The sequence below is a fragment of the Canis lupus genome, chromosome 2 (genome assembly GCF_011100685.1).
Source record: "Canis lupus familiaris isolate Mischka breed German Shepherd chromosome 2, alternate assembly UU_Cfam_GSD_1.0, whole genome shotgun sequence".
In the NCBI taxonomy this organism is placed as follows: domain Eukaryota; kingdom Metazoa; phylum Chordata; class Mammalia; order Carnivora; family Canidae; genus Canis; species Canis lupus.
Genome location: NC_049223.1, coordinates 61820981 through 61838576, shown reverse-complemented (window position 1 = coordinate 61838576; position 17596 = coordinate 61820981). Strand labels below are relative to the sequence as shown.

The 17596-nt window shown below is 46.9% G+C and overlaps 1 protein-coding gene and 1 long non-coding RNA gene across 2 annotated transcripts in view; one reads left to right on the top strand and one right to left on the bottom strand.

The window, feature by feature from the left end:
* Positions 1 to 927: 927 nt before the first annotated feature.
* LOC119870327 lies at positions 928 to 6324 on the bottom strand. Its single transcript, XR_005355785.1, has 3 exons — positions 5581 to 6324; positions 2168 to 2398; positions 928 to 1158 (listed from the first exon to the last, which is right to left on the bottom strand). It is a non-coding gene; the product is annotated as an uncharacterized LOC119870327 (long non-coding RNA).
* Positions 6325 to 7666: 1342 nt separating this feature from the next.
* The window catches only part of CHD9 (chromodomain helicase DNA binding protein 9), a 223650-nt gene continuing 213720 nt past the window's right edge, over positions 7667 to 17596 (top strand). The window contains exon 1 of the mRNA XM_038531048.1: positions 7667 to 7753. The gene's annotated coding sequence lies outside the window, so the exon portion shown is untranslated. The remainder of the gene's footprint in view (positions 7754 to 17596) is intronic.

Sequence of the window (17596 nt, the reverse complement as noted above, 5' to 3'; positions counted from 1 at the left end):
ACAAAGTTACTATGCAACTAGCTATGGCCTCATTCCCTGTCCCAGAGTCACATTCAGTTCCAGAACTCACAGACCTCCCACTTGGAGACCATCCCCTACCTTAGAATGCCAACTCCACCCATAGTTGAAGAATAGGGAGTCCTAAGACCGTGGACTCCAGGGGATACCCAAACATGTAATGAAAAGAACTAGCAAGTATAGCGTGCTACTCTGTGCCAAGCAAAGTTTACATTCATTATCTTCTTTAGTCCCTACAACAACTCTCTGAGGCCGATTATGTTATTTAAACATCATTTAGCAGATGGTGCCACTGAGACACAGAGATGGTGAGTAATTTATGGAAGACAGTCACTAACAGCCAGAACGGGATTTGAATCCAGGTCATCTGGGATTCCAGTCCCTCCATCACTATGCTAATTATATCTATTTGAAAGAGCCCATCAGACCATCTTCACACACTGTCCTAGAGGTCATCCGTTTGGTAAGCTTGTCATTGCTCTTTTAATCTAGGACACACAGGTAAAGGTTTTTGGAGTTGTGAGTGAATGATCTCAAATGTAAATGCCTTTTGAGTGAAGCCCACACAGTATAGAAAGGTATGGAACTGAAGTTAGCCACTCCAGCACTCTATAGTACTCTTGGTTTATTTTCTGACCACATATCTTTGCTTTTCCTAAATCTAAAAGGAGCCCGATTAGTGGTACCTTTTGATATGAGGAGACACAGGCCATGATGGGACTGTGGGGCTCAGTTGGTTAAGCATCTGACTCTTGATTTTGGCTCAGATCATGATCTCAGGGTCCCAGGATGGAGCCCCATGTTGGGCTCCCTGCTCAGTGGGTAGTCCACTTGAGAATCCTCTCTCCCTCTCCCTCTGCCCCTTCCACCATGCTGTCTCTCTCAAATAAATAATCAAATCTTGGATAAAATAAAACAAAAGGAGCCTGATAATCCTGACCCAGCTCCTAGGAAGCTGGAAAGAGGATCAAGCAGGTCTGTGAAGTGGCTTTTCAGAGAAGTACAAAATTTATTCTTTCCCAGGTATGTGCAGAGCACTCAAAAGTGACATCAGTCCCGGTGCACTTACGGAGGGCGGATGCATGAGAGCCTCAGACACATTACAGAGTCTTCTTGTGGACTCCTTATGATCCAATTTTCCTGTGGGGAAGTATTATTAATTCCACTTTAGAGTTGAAATAATTAAGTCCAGAGTGGTTAGGTCAGTTGCCTTAAGGTCATGCACCTGCTTAGCAGCCAGTTCAGGATGCTGCCTCCAAAGCCTGTGATGACCCCACTCCCTGCTCCCTCCCACCCTTTGCCCCCCAGTGCCTCTGGCTAATACCATTCATCCTCTTGGACCTGGGCATTCAGTGATCTGCTTAAATGTGGTAAAACTGCCCATAAATCACCTTTCTTTGAATGAGCTTCTTGCCAACTGGGCTGGCAGAGAGACAATTAGAAGACATTATGGTGTTGCTGATTTATCTCTCCATGTAAAAGCCAAAGTACAAAAGTACTTTGGGGGTGTCAGGATGGAAGATGGAGCTTCCATTTGCCTTCCAAGTAAGAGGCCCTAATTAAGGCAAATCCTCATTTAGATACTGGGATCCTAGAGCAACAATCCTCTTGTGAAGCCTCCAAATTAATCATGCTTAACCCAGCTCAGCACAAAAGACAGGCTCCAAGAGCGCCCAGGAGCCAGGTATAACCCTCAGGTTGCACTTGGGTTTGTCTAGAGCTGTGGTCAGCAGGACCACATGAGGGCTTTTTGCTAAATAACTTAGTGAGAAGCCTTGCCCTGCCTGTGACCTCCTACACCCTGGACAGGTTACATAATTTGTGGAGGCTCAGTGCAAAGTTAAAATGTGGATCCCTTGTTCAAAAATTATTAAGGTGTACCTGGGTGGCTCAGTCAGTTGAGCATCTGCCTCCAGCTCAGATCATGATCCCAGGGTCCCAGGTGTTGGGTTCTTTGCCCAGCGGGGAAACTGCTTCTCCCTCTGTCCCTCCTCCTCCCCGCTACTTGTACTCTCTCCCCGCTCCTCTCTCTCTTAAATAAATAAATAAATAAAATATTTTTTTAAAAAGTGTTAAACATTTCAAGATGATGACAGCAGAAATTTAAATGATGCACGGGGCTCCTGAGGCCAGCCCTGCACATACTTACCCTCTTCCTCAACATTCTCAGAAATGGGTTCACCTCTAATGAGGACTGTAATGTGCCAATCACTAACTGGTTCTGCCTAGGGGAGGAGGGATCACCCTAGGGATAGAACGAGGCTAAAAGAAAGATAAGAACAGAGAAATGGGGTATGGATGACTCCAAAGATGGATGAGACCTCAGTAGGGTACTTCCAAAATATTTCCAGCTTCAAATTGCTTCCTTAGCTTTTACAACCTACAAAACATAGCACATAAAAAAAAAAATCAACACCAATAAAAACTCCCAACAGTACCATATGTTGACAAGGTTGCAGAGTGACTGGAACTCTCATATGAGGCTGGAAGAATGCAAAATGGTACAGCCACTCGAGAAATCAGCTTGGCAGTTTCTTGCAAAATTAAACATACACTTAGCATAGACTATTTCGTTGTATTAATCTGCTCAAGCTGCCACAACAGAAGACCACAAACTGGGTGGTTTAAACAATAGACATCTTCTCACAGCTGCAGAGGCTCAGTCCATGATCAAGGTGTTGGCAAATGTGGCTTCTGGTGTGAGGAGTCTTCCCGGCTTTCAGATGGCCACCCTCCTGATGTATCCTCATGTGTATGGCCTCTCCTCTGTGTTCACAAAGAAAGCCCTGGAGTCCCTTTCTCTTTTTATAAGAACACTAGTTCATCAAGATTTGGGCTCCACCCTTAGGACCTCATTTCACCCTAATGACTTCCATAAAAGCACTATCTCCAAGGCAGTTGCATTGAGGGTTGGGGCTTCACTATATGAATGGAGGGGTATGGGATACGCATTCAGTCCATAACAGTATCTAAGGGAAATGAAGACCTGTGTTCACACAATATCTTATACCTCGATAGTGAGACCAGTTCTATTAGTAATCAAAAACTGGAAACAACCCAATGATAATGTGAATGGATAAATAAACTGGTACATTCGTACACTGGAGTACTACTCAATAATAAACAGGAATGAACTATTGCTGCATGTAAGAGTTCCAGTAAACGGCAAAGATATTATGTTGAGTGAGAGAAGCAAGTCTCAGAAGGTTCCCTACTGTTTGATTCCTTTATACCGCATTTTGAAAAAGACAAAGATGTAGGGATGGTTTGGGGGAGTTTTGAGGGTGGTAAAACTATTCTGTATTCTTTTTTTCCTTTCTTTTATTATTGTTATTTTTAAGTAGGCTCCATACCCAGCATGGAGCCCAACGTGAGGTTTGAACTCATGACCCTGAGATCAAGACCTGAGCTGAGATCCAGAGTTGGATGCCCAACTGACTGAACTACCCCAGGTTCCCTGGAGCCGTTCTGTATTCAAGTTGTGGTGGGAGTTACACAAATCTGTACATGGATTAAAATTCATACATTCATACGGCAAAATTTTAAGGAGTCAAATTTACCAAACGCTAAGTGAGGAAGATTTCAAAAAAAAAAATTTAAAGATCATTCAAACAAAAAAATAAATAAAAACACTCTGCCAGGAATCTTGGGGCTTATTTGCCATCTGGCCCTAGTTCTCAAGATCATTTAAATCCTTTTCTCCTGCTTCTCACTCACTCACTCACTCACTCAAGCAAACAAATACACCTGCCCCTAATTTATCTCAACAGCTGTTTATTGAGCTCTATGTTACAAAGTTCCATTTTGGGTGTTGCACAGTTTGTAGAACCAGAGGCAGAGAGAGCTGAATACAGAGTGTCACCTTACAGCTGTGACTATAGATCAGGAGAGTGGCCAGCCTAAGGCACCCCACAGAAAGAGAGCTGCAGGGTGCACCCCCAAGCACCCCCAAGCCACTCTTTGTCCTCCCTCTGGTCTCTGTCAGGGCTCTCACTGACCAAGCTCGCCTTGAAGCCAGTGGGCATAGAAGCCTTCTTGTAGTCTTGTAGAACTAGGTCACCCTCCCAGAACTAACAACAAGGTGGAGAACAATGGAGACTGGATGTGGAAAGGCAAACATACAACCTAGCACAACCCATGTGGATCCTGCTCTATAGGGCATTGAATCTGTCAGGGGAGGCAATATCTTCACAGGGAATTAAACTATGCAAGGAAAAGGCTACACTGGAAAGAGGGAGTAAGGGAGGGCTTCTTTGAGCTAGACCTAGAAGGATAAACAGAATATTAGCTGGTAGAGGAGGGAAAGGACATCGTGGACAAAAGGAAGAAATGCAAATCCCTCCCCAGGAGTTCAGTTTAATTCACATTTACCTATGGAAAGGCAGCCAACTGTTAGAAGCCCGGGTTTCAGCCTGAAAGGAACCTGGGATTGAATGCTAACTCTACTAACGTGCTCCTGCTGTGCGGACTTCAGCTAGTTGTTTAACATCTCTGACTCTTAGTTTCCTGGACTTTGGGAAATCAATGAGACAGTATATATATTTTCTGCCATTGTACCTCATAACACCTGGCAGGGTTTGCAGGTACAATTCATGACCAGAAAGTAACCAGGCTTACTCCTGCCAATCATAGACACATTGTGACCCCCAAAGTCAAACTGTCTTTCAGTCCACATGACCAGCCTGCCAAGACCACATGTCCCTGGTCTCTTTAGTATTCCTGCCTCTTTCATCTCTACCCTTCCTGTGCCAGGGTCTTGGTGCCACCCTGTCCATGCCCCTGCTGCCCCCATGTGTGGGTCCTTTCCTTTTGGATTCTCACCCTCTTTAAATTTTTATTTATTCGTGAGAGACACAGAGGCAGATGCATAGGCAGAGGGAGAAGCAGGCTCCTTGCATGGAGTCTGATGTAGGACTCGATCCCAGGACTCCGGAATCATGCACTGAGCCAAAGGCAGAAGCTCAACCACTGAGCCACCCAGGTGCCCAGATTCTCACCCTCTTTAAAGGAACATCACTCTGGAAGATAAATATGCCCTTTCCTACTGAAAATGGGTTGTATCTCATAACATAACTATGAAATTGTTAAGAAAAATAAAATAAAACAAAATTCTATCTGAAGGAAAACATGGACAGAACAAAAGAACAAGAGGGATAAAAACAAGAATGTGTTGTCTATTCTGCCCCATATCTAAAACATAGTGTCTGGTACATAGTAGGTGCTCCACAAATGGTGGTGAGGTGCTCACAGGCACATATTCTGCAGTTGGGCAATCCAAACTGAAGTCCTGACCACACCATTGGCTTACTCTTCCCCCAAGGGCAAATTACATCATGAGTCTCAGTTTCTTCATCTATAAAATGGGAAACGTAGTAGTGCCTACTTCACAGGATTATTGTGAAGTTTCAAATCAATAGTTGATCGGAAATTCTTAGCACCTAAGCCATTGTCAACAATAATACTTGTGATTATTATACACATGACTTCTACCTATCCAAACACTGTGCTGTCCCTCACGGAGACCCCCCCCCCCACCATGAAGAGCCCACCAAGAAAACGGACCTGTTGATAATTGCAGTTTCTGAAACACAGTGCCGAGTGGAATGAGTAAAACGGCAGGAGAACTCAGAGGGAAAGTCCTTAGGAAAACCTTTAACCCCATCAGGTGATGCCTGACGTCAGAATTCTAGGACTTTGCCCAGGCATGCTCTGGGGCACAGTGGGGTGAGGGGGAGGGAGCTCTTGCAAGGACTGGGGCAAGAATGATCTGGAAATGACTCAGAGACACTTTAAAGTGAGAGAATGGGAAATGTCCTTGTCAGCACTTCTCTGACCGATTCACCTTCACCAGAGAACACCAGCCGGCCGTGTATAAGCTGGGGACCAGGCCATATCAGTCACACACACACACACACACACACACACACCAAACACATACACTGCCCCTTGCCCTTCCAGGCAGTGCCCACGGGTGATACGTCCCCCTCCTCTTCCTCTGCCTTCGATGGTCACTGGGGCCAGAGCCTACCAGTACCAAGAGGCCAAATATGAGGCCGGCACTCACACAGGTTGGGGGTTGGCATAGACCTCACTTTCACAAAGTGTCTCTCATCTTTCCACTGGTGATATTATCCCCAGATGTCATCGCACAGATAAATGGCCAGGATAAGAAGGCATTTCACATACCGCCTTGCAAAACCTGTGTCCATCACCAGGCCACTCGGCCTTCAGTACCCTACACATTCATTTTTTTGCATTGTAAATCCTGTACTGATCCTGTGAGGAGCTCAATTCCATCGCACCGCATTTTTGTGGATGCTAAAAGTGTTAATTTGTTACATTAAATCTGAATTCAGTGAGGGCAGAGATATTGGGGGTGTTTTGCCCTTTGTCATATCCCTTGTTTTTAGGAAAGTGTCTGGGGCATAGTAGGTGCTCAGTTAACATTTGCAGAGGGAAGAAAGAAGTGAAATGTAAACCCTTTAAATAGTCCACCATCTTTGTAACCCTGTTTTGGCATGTCTTCATAAAAAAATAATAAATACCAAGGACACCTGGGTGGCTCAGCATCTGCCTTCAGCTCAGGACATGATCCCAGGGTCCTGGGATAGAGGTCCACATCCGGCTCCCTGTGGGGAGTCTGCTTCTCCCTCTAACTATGTGTCTGCCTCTCTCTCTGTGTCTCTCATGAATAAATAGAGAAAATCTTTAAAATTAATAATAATAATAATAATAATAATAAATACCAGAAGCCTCAGGAAAGGGAGGTGGCTTAGGGTCCCCATTGCTCTCAAAAAGCCTGATAGTGGGACTCCTCTGGACATTGCTTAATTATCAGCTAACAGGTCCCCAGCCTAGGGCAGATCTACTCTCCCTTCCCAGCTCCCCAGTGACTAAGGGGTGGCTACGGGCATTGAGTGTCAGGGAGTCAGGAGAGGTACCAAGAAAGCCCCAACCCCCCCCCCCAAAAAAAGTCATTGCAGCCGGCAGAGAAAGATGACCCGGTTTGCCAAGTCCCAAGGGACCTGTGTCTCCCAACTCTGCACAGGCTCTGCCGCAGACTGGGAGTCTAATCACCGTCAGCCCGAGAGCCTGGAGGGCACCAGGCAGGAGGGCAAGGGGGTGGGGGCTGGGGCAGGGAGAAGAGGAAAGGGTTGGTGGGAGGGGAAGGGCCGGTCCCCGGCGTGTCCGGGGCTCCCACATTATTTCAAAAGGAGGCTGTGCCAACCTGGGCTGTACTGGAAGCGGGGGCCGCAAAGGAGGATCCCGAGCGCAGCCGGGGACATCCCAGGACGGCTCCCCCGCGCGGAGCCCGGGCCTGGCGGGCCCTCGCGGCCCCGAGAGGAAGTTCAGCGGGTCGGGGTCCCCGCGCCCCCGGGGGAGGGAAGGGGCGGGGCGGCGGGGCCGGGCCGGGGCGCGCGACGCGGGGGCAGCCGCCCACATGGGCAGGTGGGCCGCGCTCCCGCCCCGCCCCGCCCCCGCCCGCGCTCCCGCCCCGCCCCGCCCCCGCCCGCGCTCCCGCCCCGCCCCGCCCCCGCCCGCGGCCCCGCCCACCGCCCGCGCTCCCGCCCCGCCCCCGCCCGCGGCCCCGCACCGCCTCCGCGCGCCGCTGGGTGGCGCCTGCGCTCCAGCGGCGCCTCTCGGGCGCGGAGGGGGGGGGCCCGCAGCGGGGCCGGCGGCGGGCGGGCCTGAGCCCCAGGATTCCGGGGACTGGAGCGCAGCGCCGGCGGCCAAGGTAGGACCCCCGAGCCTCGGGCGTTTCCCCCGGGCCCCCGCGGCCGGGGCGGGCAGCGCGGCGGGGAGGACCCGACACGTCGGAGCGGCCGCACGTGCCTTGCCTGAAGGGACCCGGCGGGAGCGCAGCTCGCCGGCCCGCGGGTCGCCCCAGCCCGAGCCTCTGCAAAGCCCGCCCGAGGCCCCGCTCGGCGAGTCCTCAAAGGAGAGAGTTCCCGGTGCCCGGAGCCACGGTAGCTTTGCAGCTGAGCGCGGATCCGATCCAGAGCACCGTCCTCAAACTTGGCTGCACGTTGGGATCTCTTGGGGAGCATGAAAGAACGCTGGTGCCCCCCGTCCCACCGCCACCCTCCCCACCCCGGGGACGAGTGTAAGCGGTCTGGGTTGCAGCCTGAGCATCTGGTCCTTTACAAGCTTCCCAGGAGATTGCAACTAGCAGCTAAGTTTGAGGTCCCTTGATGTAAGGTTGGAGAAAACCCCGAGGACGTGTGTCACAGCGCCGCCGAATGCGGATTCTTCTCCCCCCCCCACCTCCCCCCCCCTCCTCCTCCTCCTCCTCCTCCTCCCTCCTGCTTTTGAAGCAGGAAGTATCTCCGCCTTTAAGCTGTCAAACCCAAGATAACAAACCAACACCTCCCCTCCAATAGGGCTGGTTCTGAAAGGGTTAAACTCAGCAGCGGGCAGGGGATGGAAAGAGGCTGATGTGGAATGTGAGAGAAGACTCTTGAGCTGCCCTCCTCACTTTGCTAAATGCAGCTGAGGAGGCAGAGTAAGCTCCCCTATAACTAGTAAAAATGATCCCGTGTATTCTCATGAAACAGCAGAGTGGTTACCAGCATGGGCTTGGAGTCCCCAGAGCCCCCTCAAGAGCTCACGATATCACTTCTGGTCTCAGTTTCCCCATCTGCAAAATGGGCACGATGGTATAAACCTCCTAGAGTTATTGTGGGAATTATTAACAATTAAGGTCATGTTTCCTGCAGGTACACCTGCACCAGGTGCTGTGCTCAATGCTTTCTGTGCATTGTCACATTTGACTCCTCATTATGGCCCACAGGATAGTACCATAATGACCCCATCTGATGTTTGAAAAACTAGGCCTCAGAAAGGCCAAGGGGCTTGCTCAGGGCTATATGATTAAGAAGAGGCCGATCCCAGGCAATCTGACTCTAGGACCCATGTGCAAAAGCAATCTGCTGTTTCCCTCATGTTGAGAATGGAGAGAAAACACTTAGCACAAGGCAGGTCATGGCGCATTTTCCATAAACAATGGCTGTCATTACTGCCAACAAGGCACTTTCACTGAATTGACTCATTTGTTCATTCATGGCATATTCATTATTAAGAGCCTACTGTGTGCCACACAGTTTCCCAGATGTAGACATAAAATGGTGAGTAAGACAGAGGTTAGCCAGCTCTTGGTGAATTCACACTCTGGTGAATGAGAGAAATGAGAACAAATACAGCGGATCCTCATTTTTGGCGGATTCTGCAGTCCTGACTTCTACTCTGTACAATTTATTTGTGACCCTAAAATCAATATAGACAGCGCTTTCGTGGTCATGCATGGACATGGGCAGAGTGCCCAAAAATTGGAGCTGACAAACATGCACATTCCCAGCTGAGGTCAACACAAGGCAACACTCTGCTTTCTGGTGTTAGCTCTCATATTGTAAATGGGTGTCCTTTTTGTGATCTATTTCGTGCGATGTTTTCTGCATTTTTGTGCTTTTTTTTTTTTTTTTGATGATTTTCAACTTCTCTGTTGAAAATCGCCCCTGAAGCATCGTGCTCAAGTGCTGACTAGTGCTCCCAAGCATAAGAAGGTTGTGATGTGCCTTACAGAGAAAATATGTATAAGATAAGCTTTGTTCAGGCATGAATTGTAATGGTTTTGGCTGTGAGTTCAATAGGAATGAATCAACAATATATATTAAATTAGGTGTCTTTAAACAGAAACACACATAAAACAAGGTTAGGTATTGATCTGTTGATGAAAATGTGACGAGTCTCCCAGAAACCTAACTTTAGGTTTTTTTCCCTAGGTGCAATGGTTTGGTATTTGCTAATTCCATATTCACAGCAACTTCTTGGAATATAGCTGCTGCAAAAAATGAGAATCAACTGTAATTAGACATTACCACATGTACAATGAAAGAATCAAGGTGGAGAGGCATACAGAAGGGGCCTGCCTTAGATTGGGTGTCAGAAAGGTTAGAAGCAGAACAGGCACCCAGTGTGATAAGGAAAGAGTGTTTCAAGCAGAGAAAGTAATATATGCAAAGGCCAGGAGGTCGCCAAGAGTTTGGCAAGATCAGGAAACTCAAGGAGAGCCAGTGTGCAGGGAATGTGGTGGGCAAAGAGAGCAGAAGTGCAATAATAACAATAATAACAGAGTCTGGGGCCAGGTGGTAGTGTGTTTTGTGGGCAGCTCTCATTTCATCCGATTAGCACAGTAATCCTGGCAGGCTTGGAGAGGATGGTTTCCACCTCCTGCGGAAGATGAAATTGATGCCTTATGTAGTTAAACATACTGTGCAAAAGTACGCCACTGGTAAGCAGTACCGACCTCTAGTACCTCCCTCTTAATCTGATGCTGAACAGACGTTTGAGTATTGATCAGAAATCTTAGGTCACTAATCCTGAGCTAGAGATTTGGTTTGGTCTAGGGAGGAATCAGTAACTACATGGCTACAGAAGCCATCAAGCATGGATGAAACAACTTGGGACAGTGTGCAGAATGTGGAGAAGAAAAGTCCTCATGCGTATTAAAAATAAAAATATTCCTGGTATAAAACCATTAATGCCTCAGTGAAAGACTCCCAGTTGCTTGTAGGGGCAGGGGGAGTAGTGAGGGAGGGCCCAAAGATGTAGAAAAAGGAAATGTGAAGGTCTGATCCAAACTATCCCTGAGGGACACCTGGGTGGCTCCGTGGTTGAGCATCTGCCTTTGGCTCAGATCGTGATCCCGGGGTCCTGGGATCGAGTCCCGCATTGGGTTCCCTGCATGGAGCCTGCTTCTCCCTCTGCCTGTGTCTGTGCCTCTCTGTGTCTCTCATGAATAAATAAATAAAATCTTAAAAAAAAAAAAAACCTACCCCTGAAATACTAGGTCTGGCACTGGGTCTCCCCATCCATGGGACAGCAAGGTCTCAATCTGCCTCTTGTCCCTGCAGGACAATGATCTTAAGTAGGGGTCAGCAAACTTTTTTCTGTAAAGGGCCATATAGGAAATATTTTGAGCTTTGTGGATCATACAGTTTCAGTTGGCATCTACTCACCTCTGTGGTTGTAGAGTAAAAGCAGCTTTAGAAGATATGGAAATGAGTTGTGTTCCAATAAAACTTTATTTACGGACACTGAAATTTGGATTTCGTATGATTTTAATGGGTCACAAAATCTTCTTTTGATTTTTTAAAACTATTTATAAATGTGGGGTGCCTGAGTGTCTCAGTCCATTAGGAGTCAGCCTTCGGCTCAGGTCATGATCCTGGGTCCTGGGATAGAGCCCCACGTCGGGTTCTTTGCTCAGCAGGGAGCCTACTTCTCCCTTGCCATCTGACTGCCTTTCTGCCTGCTTGTGTGCTCTCTCTCTCTCTCTCTCTTCTCTCATTCTCTGTCAAAAAAATAAATAAAATCTTTAAAAATAATTTAATTTAATTTAATTTAATTTAATTTAATTTAATTTAATTTAATTTAATTTAAAATTGTTTTGTAGGGATGCCTGGGTGGCTCCACGGTTGAGCATCTGCCTTTGGCTCAGGGTGTGATCCCGGAGTGCCGGGATCGAGTCCCACATCGGGCTCCCTACAGGGAGCCTGCTTCTCCCTCTGCCTATGTCCCTGCCTCTGTCTCTCTGTGTCTCTCATGAATAAATAAATAAAATCTTCAAAAAAAACTGCTTTAAGAACAAGTTTTTGTAAATGTATAAGCCATTCTTCGCTCGGGCAGTGGGTCAGTGGGCTATAGTTTGCCAACTCTTTATCTAGAATCATGGGACCTCAGTGACATAAGAATACTAAATGTCCATCTAGTTAAATCTTTACCTGACCAATGAATCCCCATCAACTATTCTCTGCTATTTCTTGAGTTCCCATCAATAACATGGAACTTACTCACTGGGCACCTCATTCCATTGCTAGAAGTTTGAACTATGTCATAGTTGGGGTTTCCCCAAAAACAGATCATGAGACAATGTGGGTGCCAGGACATTATTGGGGAAGTGATCCCAGAAAGTGCAGTGAGAGTGAGGTGGACCTGGGGAAGGGAAGGAAAACCAAAGAAGGATGTGTTGATAAGTGAGTTAGCACCCCGAGCAACGGATCAGTCTCACTGGGGAATACTTGGAGAGATTGTGTGTCTCATAAAGAGGCAAGGAAGCTGTGGTGTTTCCCTCCCTCCTCAAGGCCTCCCCACTTCCGCGCACTCTATCTGTGCGCAGAAAATACATTCAGGTGGGAAGAAGAGGTGGCAGGTCCAACTGTCCACAGGTGGCCTCCAGGGAGTGGTCACCGGCATGGGTGGGCTACAAAGTGTTTCTGCTTTGGGTTTTTTTTAAGTGTGCATTGCCTATCACTGGGGACGTAGTGAGATGATTTAGTGTGGAATGGAGTCATGGAGCTAAAGAACCTGAAGTCTCAGACTAGGATAGGTATTCCCTTTGTAAACTGCCTCTCTGATCCTGCCCTGCTGCTGGGGCTCCCCAGTCCAGGAGCTGCTGGCCACACCGGCCTTGTACTTTGTTGAACTTGCCAGCCTCTCTTCTGACTACAGTCAACAGAAGAAGTCTTAGTTAGTGAAGGAGTAGACTGGCCCGTCTCGGTTTTTCATGGAAAAGACAGCAGCCGTCAAATTCAGGACATTGAACAGGCAAGCATGGTCAGCGTAAATTTAGAATGTTGGTTTGTGTATTTCTGCAGTTTCCACCTATACATGGCAAGTGTTTCTGGCTCTGCATTTACAGTAGCAATATGAAGTTTTCTTTAAAATACATTTAAGGAGTGCCTGGGTGGCTCAGTCAGTGAGGCATATGCCTCCTGCTCAGGTCATGATCCCAGAGTCCTAGGATTAAGCCCCACATCCTTGGGGCAGACACCCTGCTTCTCCCTCGCCCTCTGCCCCTCCCCCACTCATGCTCAAGCTCACGCTCTCTATCTCTCTCTCAAATAAATAAATAAAATCTGTGGGACGCCTGGGTGGCTCAGCGGTTGAATGTCTGCCTTTCACTCAGGGTGTGATCTCAGGGTCCTGGGATCAAGTCTCACATCGGGCTCCCTGGAGGGAGCCTGCTTCTCCCTCTGCCTGTGTCTCTGCCTCTCTCTGTGTGTCTCTCATGAATAAATAAATAAATCTTTAAAAAAAAAAGTAAAATCTGTAAAAAATAAAGTAAAATACACTTACATAATGTATCTACTTAAAGAAAAATATGAAAAATAGCATAGGTAGTATGAGAATATGATAAAAATGATAGTGGCACTTATTGAGCACTTACTATGTGCTGGATGTTATTCTAAGCCCCTATATGCATAATTTAATTACTCCTCACCACAGTTGCAAGAGTTAAGCATAGGTACTATTATTAGCTGAGAAAACAGGCATAGGGGAGTGAAGAAACTTGCCCAAAGTTATATAGCCGGTAAGTGACAACTGGAAAGTAAATCCAGGTTGTCCTGCTCCACAGTTTATGTTCTTTTTCTTTTTCTTTAAAGATTTTATTTATTTATTTGAGAGAGAGAGAGAGAGAGAGCAGGAGCAGGGGGAATGGCAGAGAAAGAGGGAGAAGCAGACTTCCCACTGAGCAGCGAGGAGCTGGACTGGATCCCAGGACCCTGAGATCATGACCTGAGCTGAAGGCAGACGCTTCACCGACTAAGCCACCCAGGTGCCCTACAGTTTGTGTTCTTAATTTCAGGATGACACTGCTTCTCACAAATTTGACAAAAGAAAAAAAATGAAGCTATTATTTAACTTACTGATGGTAGAGGAAGCCTACTGTAAGAGGTTCCTCTTTCTCATCCAGCTGAAATCTGTCTCCCTAAATCTGCTGCCCTTTGGTTGTCATACTTTCTTCTGGAGCCTCAGAGAACAAATCTGTCCTGTTTCTGTTCCTACAGTCCCTTCAGATATTTGATGACAGGGAACCTGCTGGCCCTCCCGGATCTTCCCAGTTCTAGATTAAACATTGCCAGTTCCTTCTGCTTATATGCTATCCTGTGTTCTTGGCATCTTCACCCAAGCACAGGGCCTCTTTCTTCCTTATTCTTTTGTATCACACAGAAGCTTTTATAGCTAATTCTGGGCTCAAAGTGGATGGCTGTAGTTGGGGTGATTGAGGAGGCAGAGAGCAGCTAACCAGTGATGCCCAGAGGGAGACTGTCACTCAGAGAGAGTCCCCTCACCCCCAAGCTAGCATCACAAGGGACTGGATGCTGGTCATGCTCATTCTTTGCAGGCTAGAGATGGAGCTTCCCTGGTGCATATGGAGCTAATCAGGCTGAAAGGACAGACTAGCCAAATTTACAGGAGCCTGGTAAGGAAGCCAGACCACAAATATATTAAATCACAATGGGACAAGCACTTCGAGGCAGCCTGAAAACTTGATGTCAGCCTGGGGAAGCCCACGTGGGAAGCCATGTTCCAGGTAGAAGTTTGGTATTCATGGGACCAGACAAGGTGTGCAAGGTGAATGATTTTAATAGCCAGGACAGCCTAAGATCCTTGTATCCTCTGAGGGATACAAGAGTCCACAGTGGCAGTTCTGCTGACCTAGGTCCACATCCCTGTTCTCATGGTAGACACGACTCAAATCAGTGACCAAACCTTTGCCTCCCTGGACCAACCTTAAGATCCTTATCAAGAGGGTATTCCAGGATAAGATCCTCATCAAGAGGGCATCCCTGGCCAGCCTCTGAGCTGTCCGTAATGCTCAAGAGTTTCCAGAAATCCCACTGCTCTGGACAATGGGAAATAAGACTCTCAGAGACTTCTCTTTCGTACAATTTTTGCTGAGCTCCTCACACTTCACCATCTCTGTCTAGCCAATATTCCTGCATCTTATGTTAATACAATTGACCTTTTTTTTTTTTTTTTTAACTCCTTCTTATTGTCAGGTCTTGATTTGATTTCCAGGCCCTGCTCTTCCTGCTTTGTCCAGAGAGGCACATCCTGTCCTGTCTTAAGAACTTCTGCAGATCAGTAATTACAGTTATTGTATGTGTGGATTCTGCTGATATACTCTCCCCAGATTTGGGGGTGACTTGCTGTGTACCTTCCAGTAATAACTTCTTGCAACTGAGAAAAAGCGGTTTTCTGGGATGCTGAGCTCCATTACAGAATTGACAGGATCCCAGTTACTACTGTTATCACTCGTCCGTGCCTGGGGTCTGGGGTGAGAAGGGTCCTGGAAAGGAAGCATAGGGCAGTCAATGATCAAAAGATCATTGAGTTTGCTGTTATGAGCATTGATTATACTTCTCTGAGTGTTGAGAGACTATTATTTTGAAGCAAATCAACTTTTTGCCAGCTTTTAAAAATGTACGTTTTTCTCAAAATACATATGGAGAATCTGTGGCACCTGGGGACATCTTCCAGAGGGAAAGTGGGCCCTGCCCTCAGGGGCTGCCAGGCTGCTCAGTCTGAGAGGGGAGACCCAGTTCTCATACTAGGAAGGCTGCCAGTCTGATGAGAGAGGTGCCATTCCCTAGCCTCAGGGAGTCCAATGGAAGAGAGGCTTACCATATCCTTGGTGTGAACTATTTCCCCACCCCTGAAGACATCACTGGTATCTGAGGCTTGTCTTCAGTCCATTAACAGGCAGGGAGGGAGTGGGCCTGCTTCATTTACCACTCAGATACACTTGTGCAGAGGCATAGCAGAGGGGCTTCTGAGGGTTAACTTGGGGATTTATTTTTAATAGACCTTTTTTTTTTTTTTTTTTTTTTTTAGGCCAGTAGAGATTTATAGAGAAATCAATGATAGTATAGAGAGTTCCCATATACCCCACACCCAGATTCCCCTATTATTTTTTTTAAAGATTCTATTTATTTATTTATTTGAGAGAGAGGAGAGAGAGAGAGAGAGAGAGAGAGAGAGAGAGAAAGAGAAATCATACGGGGAGGGGCAAAGGGAGAGGGAGAAGCAGGCTCCCCTGCTGAGCAGGGAGCCTGACTGAGGTGGGGCATGATCCCAGGACCTGAGATCAGGATCTGAGTCAAAGGCTGATGTTTAATCCACTGAACCACCCAGGGACCTCCAGCTCCCCTTATTGTTAAGATTAACAAATGTACAGTGGTACATTTGTTACAATCAATGAACCAATATTAATACATTCTTAGTAACTAAAGTAACTTAGTAACTCCATAGTTTATTGAGATTATTCTTAGTGTTTACCTAATGTCCTTTCTCAATTCTAAGACATCCGCTAGTATCTGGTATTACATTTCTTTGTCACATCATCTTAGGTTCCTACTGGCTACAACATTGTCTCAGATTTTCCTTGTTTTTGATGACTTTCACAGGTTTGAGGGGTACTGGTCAGGTATATAGTAGAATATCCCTCTCATGAAATCTGTCTGATATTTTTCTCAGGATTAGAATGGGGGTATGGGTTTTGGAGAGGAAGGCCCCACAGTGGTAAAATGCCATTTTTGTCATGTCCAGGCAAGCACCCCTCACGTCAGTACCACCTACCACTGTTGATCCTGAGCTCAATCACCTGACTGAGGTGGCATTTGTCAGGTGTCTCCACTGCCAAGTTTCTCTCTTTCCCCCCTCTCCATACGGTTCCATACTGTTCTCTGCAGTCATAACGTGCAGCTCATCCTTGAGGGACTGGGGGGTTCTCTTCTCCCTTCTTCAGAGCAGTGTATCTACATCATTTATTTGGAATTCTTATGCACAGGCGATTTGGCTCTTCTCTCCCATTTATTCATTTCTCATTTTATTTATAAAAGTGTGGACTCAGGGGTTTTATTTTATTTTTTATTTTATTTTTATTTTTTCAAGATTTTATTATTTTATTTGAGAGAGAGAGAGAATGAGAGAGAGAGACTGAGAACAAGCAAGGCAAGCAGCAGAGGGAGAAGGAGAATCGGGCTCCCCACTGAGCAGAGAGCCCAACACAGGGCTTGATCCCAGGACCCTGAGATCATGATCTGAGCCAAAGGCAGATGCTTAACCAGCTGAGCCACCTGGGTGCCTGGGTTTTATTTTATACTCTTCATAATAATTATACTTTGTAATCCAATACTTCCTAGTCTTGTTGCTCAGATTCTTCTGTCTTTGGCCACTGAGAATGGAATTTGTGTTTTTAAACTAGCTCCTGTGGCATTCTTTCTGCGTATTAGAGTTTGAGACCCACGTAGGTCTGGGTTCACAGCCCGAGCTCCACTACTTACTGGCCTTGCGTGTGGTCTTGGCAAGGCGCTGCACCACTGGGACCTCCGTTTTCTCTGCTGAAACTGGAGCTAATGTTGTTACCTACCACTTAGGGTTATTGAGTGAGATGTACAGAGGAAGTCCTCTGTACACAGACATTGTCATTATTGTTAGTTTGGCATTCAAATTCCTTCTGGATCTCCTCCAAGAGGTTACAAACCAAGGCCAGCTAGGCCTTTCCAATACTTACCTTCCAATATGACAGGCTTGTGCGGCACATGTTCCTGTACCTTCTCCCCCGGTCACCTTCCTCTTCCTGGCCAACCCACATTCTCTCCCAGCCCCTGTCTCTCAGTCACCCCACACTCCAGCCAAACAGACAACCCATCTAAAGTGTCCTCTGCCAGTTCACACAGACACATATCCTCATTCCTTCAAAGTCCCCTGAAACACCACTTCCTCTGTGATA